This window comes from Neolamprologus brichardi, chromosome 3, assembly GCF_056152115.1.
Source record: "Neolamprologus brichardi isolate AB-2024 chromosome 3, ASM5615211v1, whole genome shotgun sequence".
In the NCBI taxonomy this organism is placed as follows: domain Eukaryota; kingdom Metazoa; phylum Chordata; class Actinopteri; order Cichliformes; family Cichlidae; genus Neolamprologus; species Neolamprologus brichardi.
In genome coordinates this window covers 26,827,273-26,843,291 of record NC_142106.1, presented here as the reverse complement: position 1 = coordinate 26,843,291, position 16,019 = coordinate 26,827,273, and the positions used below count along the sequence as shown (strand labels likewise).

The window sequence follows — 16,019 nt, the reverse complement described above, 5'->3', positions numbered from 1 at the left end:
ATTTATAGCACTTCCAGAACAACTTTGGCTGTTTGCAGGCATCCGTGCACGCAGACAGCATGCTAAAGCAAAGCTAGCATTAGAGGTGAGTGACCCTGGCCCAGCAGCCTGTCAGCACTGCTGAACGGTCAGGCTCAGGGCTTCTATTTCACCACACCCCGTCGTTTTCTTCTACTGCAGAGCTGCAGTGTTACAGACGACGTTGGATTTGTTAAAAACTGAAGGGTTCATCATTCTCATTATTGCACTGCACATATAACAAGTACTTCCACTGACAAACTGCTCTTTCCTTAACGATGTGTGACACGCTCACAGCTGAATGTTCTGCTCTAACGTGGCGATGAAGGCGTTCATGCAAAAAACCCGTCTAAGTTCAAAGTCAGAGCTGCAACACAGCAGACCATCCATCCCACACAGATTTGCTTTTTCTGGCCAAGTGAAACGCTGCTGCACAGCAGAGCACCGTCAGACTCACAGGAAGCATGGAATTGAGTGAAATCCAAGCTGTCTGTCGAGCAGCAGTGTGCAAGTCTCAGCCCACAGAAAGCTTCATTTTACAACATTACATTTTCCACTTTTTGATTAACTCTGGCAGAAAACACCTCAGACACGCAGAGCTGCAGAACACGGGCCTCTTCTGTGGAGCTGAAAGGCGACACGTAGTCTCACGACATATTCGATGAAAAATGACTCGTATGGAATAACAGAAAACTCAATAATTGGAGGTTTTACAGATGTAAGTAATTAATTAAGTGTGTTACTTGGTTTAGTAGATGCAGAAAACAGTGATTTCATAAAGTATTAGATCAAGTAAATTTGTAAAATCTTACATTGTAAAAAAGTAGGAAGAAAATACTTGAATTATAAGGTCAAGCTCCCACCATGTCGCCATGGTAACTGCTCCCATCTTTTAAACAACAAGAGACAACAAATTTATTAAAGCAATGACGTCCTGTGATACAAGTACACGCTCACTGCTTTCATAGGAGATAAGGAGGTAAGATAATCAAATGCACTTGATTAACTGATCATCAGCAAATGTGAGCGCCGCTGTAGCACAAGTTTTGGTGGTTTGGAGCATTCAGGTGTGCGATACCACAATAAACAATCCTACCAGGAGTGCACGTCCCAGCACATTCACCCAAAATTCAGACTGTGCAATATTCAGAGAAACTGCAAACAACCGAATTCAATTCAATTAGCTTTTATTTATATAGTATCAAAAGACAACAACAGTTAAAAGTAAAGACCCTACAATAGAGAGAAACCCTCAATAATCAAACAACCCAAGGGCAACATGTCACACTCTAAAACTGGGTCATGCAACAGGACAACGATCCCAAACACACAGCAGATCTACAACAGAATGACTGAAAAAGAAAACATTTCAAGGCGTTGCAACGATCCAGACCACAAGCTGATTAAAACCTTCAGAGAGCTGTGCATAAATGAATGCAGTGGCTCTTCCCACTGAGAACAGAAGCACTCAGGTCCTGACGACCAGGTGAGAAAACAATATCACATTCTGCAGATTCTGAGGGAAAACACGGCCTGGAAACGCATCCAGCTGACAGAGACAAAAAGTAAATATTTCCCGCCAACAATCTGAAATAATTTCCCCAAAGAACGGTGCACCAGAAGTAAGTTGATAATAAATGGACTCTGACAGTGCAGCCAGCAGGAGAAATCAAGTAAGAAACGGGGAATGTGAGGTTTGTACACACAGAAAACAGCAGAAAGATAGAAAGAACAGCATCTATAACATGCAATTCAACTAAAAAATTACTTTCAACCACTTTAGGCTTGGTATATATTCGACATGCAGTCATTGATCCATCCATCTTCTTCTGCTTACTCAATTCCAGTTGGAACCTATCCCGGCTATTATAGTGTGAGAGGTGGGGTGCACCGAGGACAGGTCACACTCATATTCACACTACTAGCGCCTACTTAACTAGACTCGACTGTTTTGATCATTTTCCATTACAACTGAGTACCACCGCAATGTGGGTAGGGTTGTTATAGCAACGCAGTCTAAAGCCCCTATTCCATTAGTACCTACTCTTATTGGCTCGCCACCGATCGCCACGACTCGACTCGGATCAACTGGTTTTCCATTATAATCCAGTACTACCTAACGTGCGTGATCGCCATTGTAGCAATGCGTCCAAGCGTCCTGCGACATAATTAATATGCAACACTAACGCTACAAAAAGTGGACGTTGAGGCAAAAATATACCTGCTGCTCGGTCTGTGGCTTCATTAGACTCTGGGATCAGGGTGTTGGTTTTTGTAGCCATATTCCTCATTGCTGGGTTTCAACAATGGTGGTTTTAACTTTTATGAACGAGATGGTCTCATGACTCATCGAGTGACGCTACTTACCAGCTAATCAGTGGCATGCAGTGTGACGATGGCACATTTTAGTAGCTGCTCGGATCGCTTGGAAACCCGAGCGAGCAGGCACTAAAAAAGTACCTGGTACCAGGTACTACGACCTAATGGAAAACACTGCTTTCTTTTAAGTTGCCAAGTGAATATTTAAAAAACATATCTGAGCAGAGCTCTGTTTATGTTTTAAGACAAAAATAAGACACTCATATGAAGAAAATGGGGCAGTGGCTCTAAGCGAATACGATACAACCACCTTTAAGTAAGAACAGAGCATGGAAAATTCACGACAGCCAGATCCTATTCAGCATGTCAGATGGTTATTCAAACAACAAAAAAGCCCAAGAGTCCACCTCTAAGCGGCCACATCACTCAGCATGAGTGCACCCTGAAGAGCCTGCTGTGTATCTTCAGAAGTAATTCAAACCATTAACCACAACGGAACATGTGTTGGAGGAAAAATCCGAGGAAGGCAGAGATCTGTTGCAATAATACAATAAAATCCCCACTTCCTGTCACCTGGAAATGTTTAAAGCTGACCAGCTCTGGTTCAGAGGCAGAGAAACAGGCTGGAGGTTCAATACCAGAACAGGCCCCTCAGGGAGGAAAGAACAGCAAATGCATGTCTGGAAAATGAATAATGTGCCTTCTACCGGAGAAAAAAAGAGGATCCCCTGAACGGCTGACTCCTGAAATACAGATTTTGGTGAAAACACGGCACTTACTGATGGAATCCTAATCATCCTCTGAGGCAAACGTGGAAGACTGAGGGTTAAATCTCTCACAAAGACAGAAAAAAACTCACGCACAACTCATCTAAGATGGAAGGCTGTTTCCGTCTGGAAGCTACCGAGTTCAAGCATCAACATCACTGAATCAGAGCTAATAAGCACTCATATGTGACTTTTAGACAACAACCTTCATTTGAATCTAGGGGGCCGTGAGGTCTCTAAAAGACCAGAAACTCAGAGGAGTGAGGCACAAACAAAGGGGTGAAGCTATATTTGATCCTTGTTCTGAAAAGAACGCTCATAAACAGGCCTGGTGCTGAACATAAACACAGCCTTCATCGCAAAGCGTGGATAAAGGACAAGTCAAACTAACTTGTTTCTTTTATGAGATTAAAGGAAAGATGTGTTCCAGTAATTTTACTGTGTGTGTTATTCTGCTGGTCACATGCTGGAACACGGTCAGGAACAACACTCAGGAAGGCTGTGGTGTTTAAAGGATCCATGACACCACCATCATCCTGAACCCTACAGGGCAGGATGGAGCCGTGCTTTCATGTTGTTTCATGCCAAATTCAGACTCTATCTTCCAAAAGCTGCAGTGGAAATCGAGACTCAGGTAAATATTGACATGATTCAGGATTCATGACGAGAATCTCCTGTTCAGTCTCCCGCTTTATTGGATTGAGGTTTGGTGACCGTGGAGGCCATTTAAGTATAGTGAACCAGTCTCAGGTGATTTGAGCTCTGGGCCATGGTGTGTTATCCTGCTGGAAGCAGTGATTAGAAGATGGTACACCTTGTCAGTGACAATATTCAAGTAGCCAGTGGTGTTTCGAAAACTCTTTCAGAGGTGCAAGCCCGGCTAGCTCAGTCGGTAGAGCATGAGACTCTTAATCTCAGGGTCGTGGGTTCGAGCCCCACGTTGGGCGTTAGTGTTTTAGGACTTTACAGTCTAGTACAGATAATTGTTATAAAGTCTGCCTAATTGTGAAAGCTGTTAGTCAGAATGTATTATAATCCACAGTTAATCCAGTGTGCAGATTACGAGCTGGTGGTTTAGTGGTAAATGACTGGTACTTGATAGGAGCTCTTGCAATGACTTCTTACCACTAGCCTCACTCACACACAGAAGCTTTATTAACCAAAAGTTCACATTCAGAGGATTCACTGACTCTCAAGAATTTATCAACATGCACAATCTGAGGATTCAACCAAAAACCTTCACAATTACGAGACAACCTCCACTCCTGAATCCACACCAAGATTCAGTATGATGCCCAAAGAATCTTGTTTTTCAGCAGCTTACATGACAGTAAACTGATGTAAGTTCTGTCTTAAAAGAGAATCGCCCAACGTGGGGCTCGAACCCACGACCCTGAGATTAAGAGTCTCATGCTCTACCGACTGAGCTAGCCAGGCTTACACAACCTAAACTACTTTCATTTCCAGGGGTATAACATACCATATGAGCAGGTCATCATCTTGACCACATCTACATGAATAAATGCATCAATTTACTGCCAGGTGGCTGATTAGATATTTGAATCACTGCAGGAAGTTTAATTCATTACTCAAGAGAAGAAAATGCTAGTCTGGCTCAGTTCTCATGTAAAAAAAAAGAAAGAAAACAAAGGTTCTAACACACCAAAGTTCTAAGAATGACAAAAAAAATTAGTGGATCTACAAACAAATAAATAGTACAAAACACTGTGTAAGGATGGGCGGATGGATTTTTACTAGATAAGCTCAACAAGTCTTAATGGATGTTGCTAAGTAATAGGCTAATAAGTAATAGCACCATAATGCATTAAGTAAAAACACTTAGGAAATAACTTCCTCAAAACAGGCCTTAGTTTAGTGCCTGTACACATTAATAATGTATTTTCACAAGTGTTATCTAATTGGCTGTAGTCAGGGCATCAGTAACTGTAAGTGGACTAAAAATACCTTTGGGGGAAAGGGGGGATTATGCATGTAAAAAGCCCTTGAAAACCAGAAAACTAGCCTTTGTGCCCACAGCAGAGCGCATGCCTTTGTCATCCAGCACAGCATCGGCCCTCCTTTGTCTTTGCTTCAAGCCCTGAAGTAACTCTGTGTACGAGTGTACGAATGTGTTTATGTGTGTACAGTTAGGCATCTGTGTGTGTGTGTGTTGTGCTGTGTGTCCCCTGTTGGAGCGTTTATGCTTATTTAGTGCTCACCGCTCTTCGCCCTTATTCCTCGATGATTCGCTTATGTAAGAAATCAGCGCAAGCCTCTCTGAGCACCGTCTCCAATGAATACAGCAGCTACACAAACGCACATAAAAGAAGCCTATTATCTAATCACTGTTCACCCAGGCTGGAGTCTAGACTTGAAAGGATTCACAGAACTGGACTCAGTGCATTAGTTCATAACAGAGCACTTATTTTCAGTGGCCAAATCTTGAAGTCATTCCACTTCCTGGATTGCTTACACTGGTAGAGGCCTCACTTTAAGATCCTATCCAATCCATGCAGATAAAGCTGTTATTCTGATTGGCTGCTTAATGTAAACAGAAGGTTTGTACTAGAAGTGGGTGGGGCTTCTGTGCTCTGCACTCACTGACATCATATAGAGTTATTGGTAAAAAAAAGAAAAAGAAAAAAGAAATCTGAAACCAAGTGTTTAGAGAGGTCTAAAGCTACTGTCATCATCTGAGGATTGAACCACCAACCCTTGTCAAGGAGGAAACAACCTCCTCTATGCCCTGAACGATAAGACCTTCCACTTGATGCATCAGGACTCGGTGTTACGCCAAAGGAAGCTTCTCCTCTGCAAAGTGGTAGGAGTGTGGCCTATTCTACCTTCTGAGTAACAGATTGCACATAAGCCAGACTTTATAGTAATTACTTGTAGTTTGCTGAGCCCCTTTTCCATTAGTACTTACTCAGATCGCCACGGTTTTAAGGGTTTTCCATTAGGTCATAGTACTTTGTACTAAATAGTGCCTGCTCGCCCGGGCTTCCAAGCAATCTGAGCAGGTCATGCATGCCACCAATTGGCTGGTAAGTGGCGTCACTCAATGAGGGATTAGAGCGTCTCATTCACAAAAAAATCAAAACGTCCATTTCTGAAACCCGGCAATGAGGAAAATGGCTACAAGCACACGATGTGGTAGATACACGAAAAGCCACAGAGCGAGCAGCAGGTATATTGTTGCCTCGACGACATTTGTTGAAGCGTTCATGACTCATACCAATTATGTCACAGGACGCTGGGCTATGTTGCTTTGACAACAACCATTGATTGTAATGGTAAACCAGTTGAGTAAATCCAAGGAGGTATAAATGGAAAAGAGGCATTAAACTGTAAACCATCCATAATAGGTTCTGTCTTAAAAGTGCAACGCCCAACGTGGGGCTCGAACCCACGACCCTGAGATTAAGAGTCTCATGCTCTACCGACTGAGCTAGCCGGGCTTACAAAAGACTGTTGCCTGTTGGGAACATATAGATACAAATAAACGACAGATTAATTTTTACAGAATAAATGATAAAGATTTGGATGACAACCAGACAAGTGTCTAATTCCTTTGCCCCACCCCATTTTTCGGACCATTATCCCCTGCCTCTTGCTTAAATAAAACATGCCAGAGAGCCAGTAATGTGCACAAATCCCTCCAGGTGGCTGAGTTGGCTGGATTCACATTGCAGCAGGCCTCCATACAGGGAATATGAAATGAATTAATGAATTAAATTACACACAGGAGCAACAGGAGCATCTTCGGGAGCAGAAGCAGCAAGAGAGGAGCCACAATAATAGAAACTTACTCATCTGGAATTTTTTGTGATCTGACTGAGGCCTGTTTCACGGTTAAAGACATGAAAGCACAGCTTAATGGGCAATTTAATTCAGTATGGACGTATTAAAATATCTGCAGGAATTCCAAAATCAGGTACGCATAGACAGAAAACGGGGGGGGGGGGGGGCGCACACGTTGTTGTAGCATTATGTAGAGACAAAGTAGATCCTCTGCACACGCTAATCCCCCCCACACCCTGCACACCTCCTGCATAAGCCCCACTGCTCTTTTTTCTAGCCGCCACAAGCTAGTTTGCAGCCAAATCCCACAACACATTCTCCCAACTGCTGACATTTTGTTGCAGCCAGTGAGAGAGAGAGAGAGAGAGGGGAGGAGAGGCACCTGACCAACCGCACTGGGAGAGAGATGGAGGGGGAGAAGCGACGATCACGATTGCAGGAGGGAGAAAATGGTGCGAAACCCGGCCGTCCCAAAGAAGCATGCATCTCTTTCCTCTCGATTATCAAAGGGCTTCGTGTTTTCTGCGCGTGCAGCCCCGCGATGCAACAACAACAACAACAAATGCGCCCTCCCTTTCCCTTTCCCCCGTGTACCAGCTCCCAAGGGGAGTGGGCATGTGTCCACACCATCGCTGTCAAACGCAAAACCGATCTTTAGACCCCCCACCCCCTTCTTACCTGGCTTCGGGCTCTCCCGTCACCTTCTCCTCTCCGCTTCTCCTCTCTCGGTTATTTAAACGCTTCTCACCGTTTCTCCTCACCCTGCCCCGCATTTCATTTCGGAACGATCGTGTTGGAGGCTCGGGCCGGAGGGAGGATGGATGGTTGGATGGAGAAGAGGCGGAGCGGGCAGAGGAGCGGAAGCCTTTGAAGTGGAGAAATCTGGGTCCCTGCTCGCGTGGACCGGATTTATGTCGTTTCCAAGGCAGCGTCCGTCTAACCCGATGACAGCCAAGCTGCAATCTGGCGTACAAAGAATCCACTTCCGATCTGTCCTTCAAAATAAAAGTCTACTCTTTTTTATAGGTTTCTTACACACAAGTAGGTAAAACGTATTCACACGGCGCTTCAAAGATACAAATCACAAAGTGCTTAACAATAATATAAAGTAATAATTCTTCTGAATCTGAAATACTAAAGAAACAAAAAAACATTTACAGTGCAGGTGATCAGAGGCACTCGGGATACAGTAACTTACTCAAGGATACGTCAACATGTAGAGTAGAGGATTTCGGAATGAACCACTGGCCTTCCGATGAAAAAAACAGCCTTATCTATGGATCGGGATTCATTACACTCTGCAGACTGGAAGAACCCGAACTTGTTCCTCTTTCTGAGTTCTAGCTTCCACTATAAGCCAGACTTCACAGTAGATCATTGTAGCTTCGTAGCATCATACTTGTGAATGATTTAAGGTCATAGCACAAAACACTAACACCCAACGTGGGGCTCGAACCCAGACTCACGCTTTTCCGACTTAGCCGGGCGCGGACACTGGGGTGATAGAACTGAAAGTAAGTACATTGGTTGTCTGGTGAGACAAAATACATCCTCTTTACTGCATGAGTCTTTAACCATCTGTATCATTTTACTAACCATTACCAGCTTTTCCATACATCCACTCTCTTCTGCCTATCCCAGCTGTCATAGGGCGAGAGCTGGGGTACACCCTGGACAGGTCGCCAGTCTGTCGCAGGGCTAACACATAGAGACAGACAACCATTCGCATCCACATTCACACCTATGGGCAATTTAGAATAACCAATTAACCTAACTCCACTAACTGCCACAAGATAAATAATATCAGCAGGGTGCCATTTCAAGGTAATAACATTGTGAACAAACAACAACAACAAAAAAACAATAAAAAGGGGAAAAAAAGGGCAATTTTTCCATGATTTTATCATTTCATCTGTAACTATCAGAACAAGAGCATTCACACAGTATAACTCTCTCCACAGGGTAAGAGCTATAATAAAACTGGATTTATTACGTTTTTATTACAATATGACGACATCAGCCTGCTTTTATATTTCCAAATAAATGTGGCCATGACCTCTGATCTATGATGGATTACATACTAAAATGGTGTATTTTTCTGTGTTTAACTATCAGATTGGAGAAGAGTTGGCTGTAAAACTTAACCAAAGTAACCCAAAGCCTAGTATGTTATTGTGACTTTTGAAGACAAAGAAAATTGTGGGTAATATTAAAATTTGGAGTGGTTTTCACATTTGATGTGGCCCTGACTCAAGCTACTATTGGTTTCTACTATATCACAAAATTTGAACATGATAAACAAACTAACAGGTCATTACACACTCCTTCCTTTCTTAGGGAGAAATATCAGCACTGGGTCACAGCTATGATTCAGTGACATTTCATGGTAGTAACAACATTAAAAAGAAGTATGATTTTTCATGTTTTTATCATTTCACCTATTAAAAAATAGACTGGTCAAGCACAGGATATTGTGCTATAACAATTTTCACATTTCCACATGTGCTACAGGCCAGGTAACTCTACATTCTGAATGTGCAGTCACCTTCAGATTTACATTTTATATGAGCTAAAATGTCCATGACTTTACTCTGTAAATGTATTTTTAAGAGGGTGTTAAAAAACAAGCATTATAAAACAAATGACATGACTATTTCAAAGCATGAATTTCATTTCGTGGCTTTTAGATTAAAAAGGAATTTTAATTAAATTTTCTGTGAAATAATTAGTGAAATCTGGGAAAATTACAGGGGAGGAGGGACATGAAATGAAAGCCTATAAAAAATCAATGGGAAGAGGCAAGTCTGATGGCTAGGGCCCAGTTATTTTAATGTTGTATTTTCTATTTTGTTTAAGTTGTTTTATTAGTTTGGCTTTTTATGTTTATTTGAAGTTTTTATTTTGTCTTTTAAATGAAGTTTAGTTTCAGAATGGATTGTCTTGTTACAGTTTTAGTTTCAGTTAACTATAATAATCCTACCATTTTTTTGCCAGCTGAGCTAGAAACATAAACTACATCTCATCATGTCCGTTAGTTTATCTGTTTTATTATTTACTCCCCACCTCCACCCCAGCCTCCTCTTCTGTGCGGACTATGATGCTCACAGAAGGATAGCAGCAAGAGTTAAACGTTTACAAGATGGTAGAGAGAGCAGCTAAACGCTGGTCTGCATAAATATATTTACCTTCATTTTTTCAATCTTTTTAAGACCTTTATACTGAAAGCTGAGGCCCTTTAACAGCAGCCGTTTCTCGCTGCTACCTTCCGAAAGCTTGACGCAGCTGTCAAATCAGAGGGCTGCAGCAGATTGGCGAAAGAGCGCGTGCGCTGTCCGAAGCGTTCCGACGATTGCCGGCGGCGGCCGAGGACCACCACCCACACTCCGCGTAGCAGAACGGGGATGAGCAGGCAGAGCCGCTGCAGGCCTCCGGGAATACGATACTTCCATTTAAATACACGTCGATCGGAGGCTCGTTTCTCTTTAATTAAGGAAGCACAACTAGAAAGTGTAATATCTCTCTCTCTCTCTCTCTCTCTCTCTCTCTCTATATATATATATATATATATATATATATATATATATTACACATTGTTGTAATTACACAAAATGGAACCCCCAAACTGTTCCTGGTATACCTGACGTTTAGGACCTTTAAGCCTGTAGTTATCTTCATTATCGGTTAGGGCCCCTCCTCATCCTTTTCTTCTTCTTTGGTGCAACCCTATAAATTTGGGGAACCTCTTCGGCCTCTCCCCTTTTCTACAGTTCCCCTGTGGGAGAGGTCGGTGTCATTTATTTTCCAACACTAACTATATCTTTATCCACCCTGATGTTACTGATTGTGTGTTCTTAGCTCATCATTTTCATAATTACGCCTGTCTTTACTAGATACTGTGAATATGTGTATAGGCAATGTTAATGTCTCTCTCTCTCTCCCTATACACACACACACACATATATACATATGTATATATATGTATATATACATATATATATATGTATATATATGTATATATACATATATACACACACACACACACATATATATATATATACATATATATACATATATATGTATACATATGTATGTGTATATATGTATATATATATATATATATATACATATATATATACATATGTATACATATGTATATACATATATATATACATATGTATATATACATATATATATATATGTATATACATATATATATACATATGTATATATACATATATATATATATATATATATATATATATATATATATATATATATATATATATACATATATATGTATATATATATATGTATATATATGTATATATATACATGTATGTATATATATATGTATATATATATAGTAAGGTTAAGGTTGACTGTTGAAAGAGAAAAATGCTCTTCATATTTTTATCAATGAAATATTCTTTATCAATGACTAAAGACAGTATCTGGAGTCTAGTTTATGTCCTAAATCAGCGAACTGTTCTGTGTTCTTGCTCCAGACTGCTGACCACAGGAGGAAAAAATGACTCACATGTGAACAGCATGTGGTGTGAAGGGACAGGCTTGAAACAGCAATTTAACTAACACCACCCATCCACCTACTGAACTGAAAAGGAAACTGTATCACCCGTTGGCCCAGTCAGTAGAACAGGATGGCAGTCTCTGTAAAAGGATGCCAATCATGGTATATGGCTTAGCAGCCCAGCTCACGGAGGTGTTGGAGATGCCTTTCATCGGGCCACCAGGTATGCTGTCTGAGCCAGCATTACTCCCGGAGCCACTTTACAGCTCCACCTGTCTGTCAACAAGCTGTAAAATCACCCTGGATAAGAAGCAGCTTATCCAGTCCTCATAAATAACCTTACACATTGCTGCTGTGCCCCCTTTCGCCCACAAAGTGGCGCTGTTGCTTCATATGTCACCTCTGTCTCTGTCCTGGGTGCTGACTTCTGTGTCGCTGTCCGTGGTGCTGATTTGCCACCCAGAAAGGAGCTCAGTAATTAGCCAATAAATACATAAACAAACACGATTAATCCTGTAAACTTACCCACATGTAATTATGTGTTTATGTAGCTGTCCACTTGTTTACAGCTGCACTGTCGCGGGTATTTGGCTCCGTTATGCTTCCCTGCAGTGCCATTATGTTTAATGGCCTATATTAGCATAACCAGGACTTCTGAGGGATGTGTAGGGGATGACTTATTGCATGCAGTATGCTTCACATGTTCTGGCCTGATAAACAAGAAGGAAACCTGGATTTGGCAAAGTGAGACTTACTCAGAACAGGTGAAACAGAGGACAACGGGGTCATGTCACGTGGTGGCTCGTTCTCATTACCTGTTGTACTTGTGGAGATTCATGACATGCATTGTAGTTGTTCATTGCCACTCTCATCACATTGTTTGGGTTGCTCTGCTGCCATCTTGTGACTGAGAATCAAATGATAAACCCTGTGAAGCTACAGACTGTGGGGAGGACGCCACTGGCTGGGAGCAGAACAACTGTAGGTGGGAGGGAGGTGAAGGGAAAAGATGAAGTGAAGATAAGGAGACTGCTGATTGATTGTGATGATTGTAATGACCTGTATTAAGCTTGGATCCCTTCTTATTGTTACTGCTAATGAAAATTGTGGTATGAGATGCGTGACTTTTTTTTTCAGCCTCTGAAATAAAAAAGAGTGAAAGAAAAAGTTTCAGAAGAGACATACAGATCTACTTATTTTTTGAGCTTGTGCAGGCTTCTTTTCCAATAACCTGAGCACAAGCCAGTGAGAAGTGATGAAGATTGAGAGAGGAGTGGGTTTCTTAGGAAGTTTGCTGGTGGGAAGAAATGTGTTTCCTATGCTACACTCACAGGAGGAAAAATAGAGAATAACCATTATTGTGAGTGTGTGCAATCAACTCGTTGCCATTGAAGTGGTTGCCTCAAAGATGAAGACCAGGTATGTGACCACTCATAGCTACCATCTTCAAAGCAAAAGTCAGTCTGCTCTCAACTTGCAGCTGAATGAGGTCAGGTTGGCCCTGACATGCAATCTGTTTTTGATAATATGTTAAATAACTGGGAATAACTGCAAGCCTGTTGTGGTACACCTCAAGAGAAATTCATATTAACTACTCACATTCAGAGTCCAGCCAGATTCATACATCAGAGGTGCGATGATTGATCCATGTATCGATGGTATCATTACCAAAGAGCGATCAAAGTATTGGATCAAAAGGGTGAAAGGATCAATACTTTGTTTCTATCCTCTAAGTTCAGTGTGTCACCCACTGAAATGAGCCCACATTATTAATCTTTGGCTCACTTCCACAGCATGTCTTTATCCTTTTTTTTCTTCTCTCACCCCTAACTGGTCACAGCAGATGGCCCCGCCCCTCCCTGAGCCTGGTTCTGCCAGTGGTTTCTTCCTGTTGAAAGGGAGTTTTTCCTTCCCACTGTTGCTCATAGATTGTTGGTGTTTTCTCTGCTATCTTTGTATTATTGTACCGTCTTTACCTTACAATATAAATAATATAATATAAACCCCTTGAGGCAACTGTTGTGATTACGTGCTATATAAATAAAACTGAATTGAAAATTGAACTGACAGTGTATCGCCCTGTGCGTGGGGCCGGACGTTGCTAACACGTTAACGAGCTAACCATGCTAATGCATTGACACCGTGCAGCCCCATACACGGGGCGAACCGCGTTAACTCGCTAACGGAGATTTGCCGCGTTAATGCGGTTATGGCGTTAGTCATTTTAATGAGATTAACGCTGACGGCACTACTTTTAAATTAATTGTTATGGGGGGAAACAGAAATGCACACCTCAAACATGCAATATGAAAAATCTCTGAACCGTTTTGTGTTGACTGTCACGTCTATTTTATTTATAGTCTATAGCATATTTAAACCAAAGAAGTGGACCCAAAGTGCTTAGGAGACAGGCACATTCACATTCCAGGTTCTCAAAACAGTCCAGTTTTATAATAAATGAAAAGTTGAAAGATATGTTTTTGTCATGTGTAAGGAACAGGACTCCCTTACTGCATTTATTTATATTATATTATCTGTATAGCACTTTAGAGCACACCTTTCACTTTGTTAAAAGCACCTTATCAAGCACTTTATTTAGCATTGGACTTTAAGTATGGATTTGCACACAAGAAGTTTAAATATTTATTGACTATTTATTGGGAATTTTAAAATCAGTTGGTAGCCTTGCTTCAGATCCTGCACGGCTGCTCCTCATCAAGGAATGTGGTGGTTGTCTGTCAGAAGAGAAGAATGGTGATTGAGATTGTGATTAAGGCTGACCAGTAAGGAAAACTAATGCAAATGTGTGTGTGAAATCTAGGAACAAACGTGGTGCAAATAAGTGTTTGTAAGATAATGATTACTCACCTTTCTTGCCTGTGTCCTCTCCAAGGTGTTTGGGCAAATGCTTCCCCAGGGGTCCAGACACCATTTAAAGGTTCCGGGAGAGACCACTGGTTAAGAGAGTGTGGTGAATCTTTTGGGCTTGGGTTTTTGGGTTTTATAATATTGGGTTTGGTGTAACATTAAAGTGTGAACTATTTATTACTATGAAAATGTGAAATGTATTTATGTATTTATTTATTCTAATTGATATATTGTATACTGTGGTGGAAAGTTGAAATTTAAGAATTTACCTGAGAGTGGAAGAATGGTTTAGTCTGTGACAGCTGAACATATTTAAGGCTGCCAGTTGTCATTAGAGGTGGATTTTGTGCTGTGAAGAAGCTCGACAAGTTAATTATTGTAAGGAGAGCTGTATAGCAAATAAATACTTTTTGTTCCACTACACTAGCCGCTAAGGGCTGCCTTGTTACATCGTGTTAGCTAATTGTAGTGGAAAGCAAAAATCACAGTGATTTAGTGTTCATCTCATAAATAACGACACCCTGCTCACCCCTACATAAGCTTTTATAGGTTAAAAATATTGGTGTTGGTTTTGCCAATACTGACTCTGTATTCACTTGGAACTGAATCGATATCAAAATTTGCTGTATCAACACACCACTAACTCATAGATTAGAAACAGAAATTCAGAAATTACAACGTGAAGGCAATCTCTCTGCATTTAAAAATTACACAGCAGCTATTAGAGAACCTTTAACAATCTATCTGAGACTGATTGCAGTCAGGACTGCAATAGTTTGGAGACAGGTTGCCTCCCAACAAGCAATCTATGCAGTTGCCTTAGTGGCCTGCTACAGTCAGACAAGACATAAAATAATGTATTTGGCCACAATGATAAGAGGGATGTGTGGAGGAGTAAAGGTGAGGCTCTCAAACCTGAGAACACTGTAACAAATGTCAAGCATGGTGGTGGTAGCATCACAATCTGGGCTGTTTTGCTGCCAGTGATGCTGGTACATTGTGCAAAGTGGATGGAATAATGAAGAAGGACTCTGTCCAAATTGTTCAGTTTCACCTCCAATCAACAGCTGGATGATTGGAACTTGGACACAGTTAGGTGTTCCATGAGGAAAATGTTCCCAAACACACATCATAATTAGCTTTGGAAAAGATAAAGCAGGCTAACATTAGGCTTCTGGAAAGGTCTTTCCAAAGCCCGATGAAAATTTGTGAAAACTATAAAACTGCTCAGACCTAAATAAATAGGTCTAATTGAATGAACTCTACCAATTTTACCAAACAGAGTGGTCACATATCCAGTCAGAATTATTTTGTTGACTTGTTGATGGATACCAAAAACAATCCAGTCAGGGTGCAACGTAAGGGTGTTGATTAGAGAAAACCCAAAATAAATTCAAACTTGTGCACCTAATTCTCATTAAAAAAAAATCATTAAAGATGCTGTACAGTCATCCCAACTGGAAAAAAGAACAGTTAACAGAACAGCTCAAAATTAGCATGATATTCATGAGTGTACTGTATGCTGGCGTGGTAACAGTGTGGACCCTTGTGTAAGTAACACTGGACCTTTATGCACCGACTATCAAAAGAATTGGAACCTTTTCAGTTGACTGTTGATTAATATGGTCATATTTTCACTATAGAGTCGAGCACGAGAGGCATGAAGTCGCGCTCACAGCACTGTCATCCATCACCAAACAGCTTTAAGCCTCTTTATA

At 41.2% G+C, this 16,019-nt stretch overlaps 1 protein-coding gene and 3 non-coding genes across 5 annotated transcripts in view; 1 reads left to right on the top strand and 3 right to left on the bottom strand.

The window, feature by feature from the left end:
* zgc:109889 (actin-binding protein WASF3) overlaps window positions 1–7,852 on the bottom strand; it is a 53,480-nt gene extending 45,628 nt beyond the window's left edge. For both annotated transcript variants that reach the window (XM_087835483.1, XM_006807046.2), the window contains exon 1: window positions 7,584–7,852. The gene's annotated coding sequence lies outside the window, so the exon portion shown is untranslated. The remainder of the gene's footprint in view (window positions 1–7,583) is intronic.
* Window positions 3,979–4,051, top strand: trnak-cuu (transfer RNA lysine (anticodon CUU)). The gene has a single exon. It is a non-coding gene; the product is annotated as a tRNA-Lys (tRNA).
* On the bottom strand, window positions 4,469–4,541 carry trnak-cuu (transfer RNA lysine (anticodon CUU)). Its single transcript has one exon. It is a non-coding gene; the product is annotated as a tRNA-Lys (tRNA).
* Window positions 6,490–6,562, bottom strand: trnak-cuu (transfer RNA lysine (anticodon CUU)). Its single transcript has one exon. It is a non-coding gene; the product is annotated as a tRNA-Lys (tRNA).
* Window positions 7,853–16,019: the final 8,167 nt, after the last annotated feature.